Here is a 10,767-nt window from a genome sequence, read left to right as displayed (position 1 = left end):
TCCAAAAAGGAGGAAGATAAAAGTTCTCCCTTTTCTACTCCCCCAGAGAAAAGCAGGTTTCTTCCAGTAAGACACAGCAAAAGTTAAGWCCRTTTTACTAATGTTTGCCCAAATTCMATTTCCAATCAAATTGACAGTTATTCAYGGAGCCTCACGCCAGCACCAAGACAGCCATCAAACATGATAAGTATTAACGTTTTATATGAAATCTAAAAACTAGCTCTGTCTAGACAGGAAAGGATGAGTAATCAAGCTTGCCAATCAATTCAGCTGCATAGGTTTGTAAGGATATTTGTTTTAGTCAGCATTTCACTTCAAACTGGCAAGTTCCACCTTCTGCTGATACTCCTATTATGCTTTGGTTTAATTTCCTAACCCCAGGCTCATGAGGCCTCTAATGAGAGGGGTCCCTTTACTTCCAACTGGCAATGCCTTCCAGCTTCGCACAGCTCCTGTTTCTCCTGGCTTAGAGAACAGAGAAAACATTTTAATATATAGCTAAAATCCAGACTGGTGAGCTATTCTAATATAGGAGTCATCTCAGTCAGGTCAACAGGGCAGTCAGTGGGAATACCATGGGAGCATCTTCTGCAAGTGGGATKGCACATCTGAAATCAGCCACTCCACCCAGTATCATGAGTTGCTCTTATTTTTGGTGTCACCKGATTTTTAAAAACTCAGCAAAAAGTAATGATACTCTCTGGAGGAGAGGGGAACATCAGCTTTCAAAATATTTAAGAGAATATCCTGACTTTGTTTAATCATGAGATTTTAATCTTTGCTTTCCAATAGAACAGAAGRGTCAAAAATTTTCAGAGGCTGTTGGAGCCTTTAAATAATGGGTGACTAGGAATTTTAGGAGAGTTTAGGACTAACTACTGCTCTTGAGATGCACAGGGCAGAAGAGGTCTCGGTCTGTGGGGCACTCCATCATCAGCTGCTTACAGATTTACCCATCTACTACCCTGACCTGGGAGGTGACCCCATCTGTGGCCATTCCTGTTGACTCCCTGCAGACACATCCAGAGACATTGCTCTGAAAGGAGCTGGTTATGTTTCCAACACTGCAAAAAGAGCTCCCCAGATCAAAGAGTTTCCAAGAGCTTTGGTCCCCAGAAAGAAACTGGCTTGGAGTGAGCAGTCACTTGGTAGAACTGCTCAAAAAGACCACTGAGATATTTTTTTTTCTTATGCATGTATTCTAGAAGAGTATCTATATTATGGAAGAACTTCAGGTTTTTTCTTGTATTATTTGTGGAACACAAGTATTCAGTATCTTCAGATATTGGCCAACAGCCCAGGCTCCCAAAGTTCCACTAAAACAGTGCCTTTGTCTCAGATCTCATCCCAAGGTTTATTGTTCAGTGCTCAGTGCTCTCACTCAGAGATGTCAGYCACTCAGCCAAGGCACAGACAACTCCTGTTGGTGGAGGGAACTGTTTACAGCTCCTTCCCTTCTCACTTCCAGCCTGCCTGAGGAGAACCAAGAACAATCACAAGCMAATTCATATTTTCCAACCCACCTATAGGTGGGCTTCAGCACAACACGTGATATTTTATTTGCCCATGTCAATGGTAGAAAACCACATGTTTGTGTAGAAAGCAAGCAGCCAATAATCCATATTCTCCATTTACTTCCTTTAGATGAGTTCAGTTTGTTAGAAGAGGGCTTTTGGCTCTGATAAGCAGAGGAAATGGAAAAGCCCAGCTCAGTCTTTATCTGAGATTTGCTTGCCTCAGTCTGCGGTAGGTTTGAAACTTGTGAGTTTTCTGGATAGCACCATGGTTGGCTTCTGCAGCCATGGCAGATTTAGMTTCAGCTTGAGTGGGATTCAATATGAGAAGAGCTGGTAGAAATGAATGGCCAGATAAAAAAGCTTTCTCTGGAGTGTTCCCARTACTGCCACCTATGCAAACTGAACTCTGGCACAAAATCTGGAAAAATAGTTGGCTTGGATTTGTCGTGTTTCCCTTGCAATGTGGGAAGCCTGTAGCCATAGCAAGTATTATTATCTTCTCTTCTTTAAATATAATATMTAGYCCAATTTAATTTTGTCTACAGTGATAAATGACAGCTCAAAATGTACATTTATACACCAAATTTCACCATAGAATCACATAATGSTTTGGGTTGGAAGACACCTTTCAAACCATCCAATTCCAATCCCCTGTCATGGGCAAGARCACCTTCCACTGTCCCAGGTTGCTCCAAGCTCTRTCCAGCCTGGCCTTGGACACTTCCAGGGATGGGGCAGTCACAGTTTTTCTGGGCAACCTGTGCCAGTGCAAGGAAAAAGTTGGATATGAAGGATCCTCTGTCATTTGTTACTGTAGGACAACAATTATATTAACACAAAAGAGAAATTTTCAAGGTAAATTAAATGGGCTTAGAGGGCTCCCTTTGAGAATGGGACATGTGGCTCTCTARGCCATTGAACACAGCAAACATCTTCTTTTCCCATGGAAACAGCAACAGAACAGACATATGAATAAATAAATGAATGAGTACTGTCTGCATGAACATGAAATTTAAAAAAAAAGAGACAAAGAGTCCAAACAAACCATGAGGAAGCAAAGTCACTGTGATGCTACTCCTGGACTATCCCTGTGGCCTGAAGATGATCCAGGGAGAGAGGAAYATAAAGCCATCCTCCCCCTAACACTGAATATAAGTACAATCAATAGAATAAGTCACTAGCATGAGAACTATTGGAAATGAAAGATGCTTAGAAGAGAGGCACAATTTCCAGCCCTCAAACATCACATTTCAAAAAATGTGTTTAAAATAGGCATTCCTACCCACACAAATCTAGATCTGGAGTTAGATGAGCTTGGGAYATGGAAGGCTTTCAGGCACATATTTAAGTGGATTTTGAGGCTGTTGAGGAAGCCCATATTTCAGATATTAATATAAATCAGAAACTATACAAAGACATTCAGTTCAAACACCCCCTCCCAAGTTAAACTGTGAAGAATTGAATGTCATCTAAGACTGACAGCTCTTTTCRTGGCACTGGTGGCATAAAAGAGATCTTTTTAGCAATCTTCCCCAGATTCATGAAAAAAACTTCATACGTCATTAAGACTCAAAATGTTCTTGGTTGCAACACATGCATGATAGTAAAACATTGGGACTTTAACCATGAATTTCAATGTCCCACAAAAATACACCATAGAAGTGATAAKAGATCACCAAATATTCCCATCACCTTTCTAACAACACAGTCCCAGCCAACATTTTCATCCATAGTAGGTCTGAATATACAGAGCAAGGCTCTCTAGTAGGTTCTGGTAACTTGTGCAGAAGTGGTCACATCTCTTGGCTAGTGGAGAAAGCAGCCAAAACACACCAGTAAATTCCTTGCTAAGATTATATTTAAAAGCACCAAGCCTTACTGAATAATAAAAAATTGCTAATGATTAATAGAAAAAGCAGATGCAAATTAATGATTAGACAGGCAATCAAATCAACTACTAAACTGATCTGTTTCTAGATACATCMGAATTTTTTATCCATGATAGAAAAGCAAAAAGGAAAACCCCAATAGAGTGAATTTCTGAAGGCTAGGACTTTGACCACTATAATTTCTGCTACACCACCTGGCTAAAAAGTTATATKTGAAAAAGCACCATTTGATTTTGGTGCCTAAGTCTTTTTTTAGACTGAATTAGGCATTCAAAGTCAGTGGCAGACTTCTAAACACCTTAAAGATTCTGAGGCACAGGACCAAGTTAGGAGCTAGTTTAGGCACATCAAGATGCAGACTGACATTGATTCAGAACTTTATTTTTTTTAAATTTTAAGAACTCTAAGTGAAAATATGTTCAATTTTTTAAAATTATCTTAGTGACTTGGAGGATTTAGTGATTTGCATTACCTTTAATGTAAGTCTACAGTAATTTATAATATTGTTATATTACTATATTATTTATAATAAATTATATATCATATATTATATATTAACTAGATATTAGTTATRCAATATTTTTATATATTTATATAGTATATGAAGAATATATTTAACTTATGCGTTACATATATTATATAGATAGTGCATATCTATAWGTACCCATTATATATATTTTTCATATATATATAAAACTAATATCTTTTTTAGATGCATAAGGAACAGAACATTTAGCATTTTTTCTTTTCTTCTAAACATGATTATTTTTTATTGCCCATCTGACCTAGTTTAAACTTCAGGGAATATTAGGCATGATTGTAGCCAAAAACTTATTCTAAGTGTGGTGTTGCCTCCTTTCCTAAACCTGGACAAACACAAGATGACAAAAAATGAGCAATTCCTGGTTAATGAGATCTGGTCACAACCCATACCTCAGAGCATTCTTAGAACATTATAGCAGATACCCACAGTGAGTGTAAAATAATATTTGCAAAAACAAAAGGAAACCAAGACTATTTCCATTTACTGTTTCCTGTTGCACTCTCCAGTAGGARCTGGTTATTCATCTGAGCTGTGAAGATACAGATATTCTACAGCTCCTTAGTCTGTGAAAAGCTCAGTGAGATGTCAAACAGGTCAAGGATTTATGAACTGCTTATAGGTTAACCTTTCATCAACCTCTCAAATTCACACCTTTTTATTATATATACTTTTTTTTTTTGCTTGCAGCAAAATAGTCATGTTTAGTAAAAGGCGTATTCTGTGATAATTTTGCCAGGCTGTTCATTACACAGCTTTCCACCCAAGCAGTAGTTCCCACACTGTTGTTCACTTGGAACAAGATCTTAGTGRGGGACAATTGTGCTGCTTGCTGTAGATCCTTGTATTCACTGCCTATGGTTTCAGAATGTTTGGCTGGATGGGGGAAGAGCAGCAGCACCACACTGCTGACACTTTCCAGGCAGAGACATGAAAGGTACAAAATCCACACTGAAACTCCTTCAACTCTATTAAAGTTTTTGTTMGATGATATTGAAGGACAAGACTGACTCCAGCCCTGCGCACCACCAGAAAAACAATGTGTGGACCAATTCTCAAGGCCCTTTGAATCTTCTCAGGTTTCAGTGTCCTTGTCTGTCAAGGCTGAGACTCTGGCTGTGCCCTACAGTGGTCAGGCAGGCAGGGAGTGGTGGCAGAGSTTCTCCCCTTGGACCCACACAGCCACAGTCACATCACTGAAGCACGGGGAGGAAATGTCTGGAGCCTCTGAGCTGAGATGGGACATTTCTGTCTCATCTACTGTGGCAGCAGTCAACCATTCAGCCTGTGTATTTAAGGACTCAGTAAATAGCTACTCAGGGGACGGTTTTTTCAAACATACCAATGGTATTTTCATCAAAAGATCCTTTTTACAGAAATAGACGGAGGAGAAAAAAATATTTATTCAGAGTGTGTTTCAAGGAAGCTTCGCTGGCTGGTGTTTTAAGGTAAATGATTACGGTGTTCTGGGACAAACAGACCTGATGGCCAGACTTACTCCTGTCCATGAACTGGGGCAGGTGCAGGAGAAATAGCTCATGCCTTGTCTGCTCAGGTCCTACTGAAGGAGAAGGTTTTTTCCATGCAGTCTGCCTGAGAATAGCCCTTTARTGCCCAGCACCACTGGAGCACAACACTGTCCCCATCATTGTGACTCTCCCTTTGCCATSTCTTACTGAACCTTCCCATAGAGATATTGGAAGTGATGGGTTCACTCCCACACCCTCTAGAACTTCTGAGCTTCTGGGTCTCACAAATATTCAGCTCCTCTTTTGRAAGAAAAGATGCAGACATATCTATTCATACATATTAACTTACACAGTCTAGGCCCCAACAGAAATAGCTCTTAACAGCATAGCCCAGAAAAGTTTCTGAAAAAGGAGAATAAAGTATTCTAAGAAGGATTAGGCCATAACCTTTCTTGTCATCTACAGAAGGATCTTCCCTAGTTATTATTCCTATCTTCAGGCAGGAATTTCAGGTGGTCTTYCTTTTAGGAGCACTTAGGAAATATTCCTCTAGCTCTGCAGTCAGCTGCTCTTAAGTCTGCCTGCAACAACAGACCCTGGGAAACGGCAGGAAAGGATGGATCCAGTTGGACTAACACTGAAAACTTCCTAGCAGGACCTTTCTCACAGCTGCTCAGRCAGCTTGGAATAATGTTACTCTGAAGGGACTCATGTGATGGCACACAGACAGTAAGTCTGGGGCCTTTTGTACAGGAATACACGGCCAAGCTGTGCCTCTGTTCAAAGCAGGGAAAGATGCCACAACTGTTCCACATCCAAAGAGCACAGGGAGCCTCGCTGCCACTTGTGCAAAAAGGGGCACTTGAACCAGCCAGCAACTCACTTCTTAGGAAGGCATGCAGTCAGCCAGCCTGATGCTAGCAGCAAGGTCTGAGAGCTGTAGTAATTCAAGGAATCATCCACAAATGTATTTTTGGTTGATCCCAAATTTTGATCCCCCAGATTTTGAGCTGTGTTTTAGGATTGGAGACCAGACTCCTGCATTGCAATCCCCTGTATAAAATAGAGGCTCCAAGGGGGGTCAGATATCTATAGAAATTCATGTGCTCTGGAGCTCAACATGTTGCTTGTGACCCATTCATTTTGGAGGTTTAACCTCTTGCAATTTCCTCTGTCACTCCAGGACAGATGAACTCTCTCAATGTGACTCAGTCCCAGCAGGTCACCTTATTCAGTGACAAGCACCTCATCCTGTAACAAGCCACAGAAGTCCCTCTGTGSCCTAATAAAAAACACTGGCCCAAGGAAAGTGCAGTAAGATGGGCCTGGCATCCCAGTTTGGCTGATCTCACTTGGCAGAGTGTGCAGAGCTTGGTGACTTACACAACTTTACTATGAAGCATCACAAATGTTTATATCCAACAGATTTCCCAGCACTGGCAGTTAAAGCCACAAGCATGGCAATACTCTGCTCTACACATGCCCAACAGCAGTAATGTATATGGAAGCTACTCCCAGCTGACCTTTCARGGCAGATTTAGGCAAAGATCTCTCCAAAATGTCCATAATAGATTGTTACTTTTCCAAGAAGTGTCCTGAAATCATTTATACCAGTAAGGAAAAAAACCCACAAGGCAGTGGGCATCAGGTTTCACCCTACTCATTCCACGATGGGATCTTTAAAATATTAGCATAGGGTCTTTAAAATATAAGTACAAGTCTTTCACAGCTGAGCTGAAGTGCGCTACTGCACAATCAACACCTGCTCACAAGCCAGGTTTAAATCTAAATCAAATCTAAGTGGGAAGCCGACTATTTGATTTGGTCCCAGGATAGGTAAGAAGTTGGTTTATGCACTCACAAGTTGCAGGGGCAGAAGAGCCATTCAGATGGCAAACAAGACTAACAGATCCTTGCATTCAGATTTTCTGAAGATAGAAGGTTACTACTGACTGTTTCATGCACTATAAAACATAAAGCCTTCACTGCCATATCACACTTTGCTGTGGGGTTCTTGCATTTAAAAACTTCCCTAAATTAACACACCAAGTAGGGTTAGCCTTTCTCTGGGAAACAGTGCAAATCTGCTCAGAAAAGTATTTCTGGGAAACGTAGACAAACACTGGGCCAAAGTCTCTGCTGGCCCAACTCCACTGAAATCAGAGCAGCAGCAGATAGTTCAGCCATACATTCTTAGAGCGTCACTGCTCAAAAATCTCTCCCAGATGGGAACAAAGAAACAAACAAGAGATATTCTCATTAAGAAGAAATTAGAGAAATTTGTTTAATCAGAGATAGAAACRTTCAACTCCTACCTCTCAATATATCAAGAGTTTCCCAAATGACCATCCGTTGACACTACAAAATCTCTGAACTTCAGAGGAGCTAGGAAAGAGAAACAAACAAAGGAAAGGGAGGTGCTGTTAAGGGGAAAACAGTAAATTGTTTTCCTCAAAGCTAATATTCCTTTTCAGGAGAGCAAATTGATCATTGTTTCAGTCCACTTAGCACACATCAACTCTATAAATAAGGATTTTAAAAGAAAGTAAAAATTGCTTAACATACTCAAATTGGCATTACTGCAAGCAAAATGCTTTAAAATCAGTGCTGCTAATTAGAACACCACAATCTTTCAGTTGAAGTGCAACAAATGGCCACATCAGTCCGGTTAATAATTTCTGATACCATCAAAAAGGAGGGCTTTAATTCCTCTTCCCTGTTCCAGCAGCTCCCTTCCTTCCAGAGAAGGTGGTATCATTCCCAGGGAGGGAAGCAGGACATTSCTGGCACCACCATAAACATTTACAAGAGTTGGCTCATACCTCAGCTGAGTGGTACCACAGCTTTGTGGCTGATCTACACTTCTGTGATTAAGTCATGATGTACCTCAAGGAGAAAATATTCAACCAGGTAAAATTTCCCCAAGACCTGTGAAGTGTTCTCATACCTTCCAAGTCCACTGGAGTAAATGCTCACAGCATCTAGGAGAAGCCAACCCGCCTCTTCCCTCATGAAAATGTAGAGATGAGAACAGAAAATATTCCAGCACCTTCTGCCTTCTTTGTCCACAYGGGACTTGTCTGTTCCCAGACTGGTGTCCACAAACCATCCAGCATTGTGACAACATTCTTCACATTAAATGAAGCTAATTCCCTGTCACTGGTACACTGCTAAGACATGCCAGTAGCAACAAGAATAAGGATACTTTAGTAGGTTTGAAAAGGTCAAAAGATATATTGAAGTTGTTAATTTTTATGTTTACTGTCTCACCAACATCCAGAATATTCTCTCCTGTGGAGCAATTCACCAGATGTGCTCACACTGTGCATTGCTCCATTTAAACAGCATCATCCCTACACTTTGTGAGACATTTAACAGATCTGAGTGTATGTGAGGCTTTAGGTGTCCTGAGGTATCTCAGATTCCAAGCTGCACAATGGCTTCTGGCTGCAGCCATCTGCAGGGCTGCAGCCTCAAGGTTTTGCTGGAAGACCCGGGGATTATGACACCWCATTCTTCAAATGAGACATATCTTTCAAAGGGAAGGGCTCCAGACACAGATGCTCTCTGGAAAGAGAAAGTTATCACAGGGAAGAGATGGTAGGCTGAGAATATCCAGCCAAAAGATTTGAGCTCACTTCAGTCTAGTTTAGATCTGAATCCTTCAGTGYCTTTCAAAGCTTTTGCAGTACCAAAGTGTTTTGTGCTGATGGAGTTTTGGTTTTACTTTGTCTTTTCAGTGCCTAAATTCTGTTCCAGTGAGAGTATTACAGCTCTAAAAATCCCCCTTCAACCACTAAGTGGCTTCTCAAAAAAAAAAAAAAAAAAAAAGAAGACCTCTAAAAAAAATGACAGGTTTCATTAGGTATGGTTGTACCTAAGCACTGCCGTAGAGAGGGGCATTTTCCTTTCCATAGCTCCAAATGAGAACCAGAGCAACACTGCCTTCCCCCTCTGCAATTGATGGRACAGATTTCCCTTTCCTCCCTTTTGGCACAGAATTGCTGCCACAGAAATTAATCATAAGAATCTCACAGTGTTTATCAAGTTTATGTATAGTGATGATGGAACTTGAATAATTTCAAACACCTGCTACTCATTGTGTGTTATTCTCCACCTTGTGATTTAATGAGAAGTTGTGACAACTCAATCAGCTCCTACTGGGACACATCACTGTCCCTCACTTTATCCAACWGCTCTGGTGAGGCAGCAAAGCAGCTGGACATGGAAAAATATCCACATGTCAGTCCTTGCATTTCTCAAGTGTTATGTGAGGCTTCATTATAAACCTTGGGGGTAATTAGAATTAGAGATTTGATTAATTTGACAAATATGAGCTACATAAGCAGTTCACACATTCTCTTGAAAATTATTCTTAAATTCTTTTCTATGAAGAGATTTTAGAAGGATCAGTAAGGCAATCTATGCTGTAGGAATTATGAGGCAAAAAAAGTTTTCTTTGTACCCAAGATGGAGGAAAGAACTATTAAAATAGMCTAATTATTCTTACAGGTTAATATTTTTACTGCTAAGTATGTTTTTTCTCATCCCTGTTGTGGAAAACAACAATTCAGATTCAAAATACCCCCTGCATCCTCTACCACATGAGAAAATTATTTACCTGCTACAGCATATTTACCCCTGAGGAGCAGCCTTCTATGGAAAATACAGGCAGAACTGAGCACTAAACAAATGTATTATCTTATTGTTCTCTTGGTTAACTGGGATTTTTTTTTAAAAGAATTTTGTTGGTTTGTTTTGTTGTTACACAAAATACAACTGTTTTGGAGAGATGTGTCATGGAGTTTCACCCTGATGAAGTCCTTTATTCTGACATTTGAACTGGAGACACCAAGATCTCCCAAGAAAAGTTTTATTCCAAACCCATCTTACCTAGCTGTCAGAGTCTGGAGGTTTTAGCTGTTGATCTGCTTTCTCCAAAAAAATAAATAGAATTCAGCTCAAAAACTGAAAAATAAGGAGAGTTTAAATCCCAAGCTCATCTTTAGGCTGGTACTGCAGTCTATGGCATTTGACATTACTAAGAACAGTCAAGCTGAACTYTGACCTCTCAGCCACATCTTATCACAACTGAAATCAAAACTATTGAGAGCTGATACCASTCTGGAAACTTCTCCCCAAAAACTGATGTGTTTTCTGAAACTCTAGCACTGTGTTTAAAGTATTTTTTTTTTTTTTCCTATTGATTGCTTTGTTTGTCACAGATGAAGCCAGTTCACATCCTGGGCACTCTGCAGTTGTTTTTTTTTTTGTTTGGTTTTTGTTTTTTGTTTTTGTTTTTTGTTGTTTGTTTGTTTGTTTGTTTGTTTGTTTGATAATTCTTACCCAAG

This window comes from Malurus melanocephalus, unplaced genomic scaffold (genome assembly GCF_030028575.1).
Source record: "Malurus melanocephalus ecotype Western Australia unplaced genomic scaffold, MMel_1.1 scaffold_20, whole genome shotgun sequence".
In the NCBI taxonomy this organism is placed as follows: domain Eukaryota; kingdom Metazoa; phylum Chordata; class Aves; order Passeriformes; family Maluridae; genus Malurus; species Malurus melanocephalus.
Note: the sequence above shows the minus strand (reverse complement) of the source record.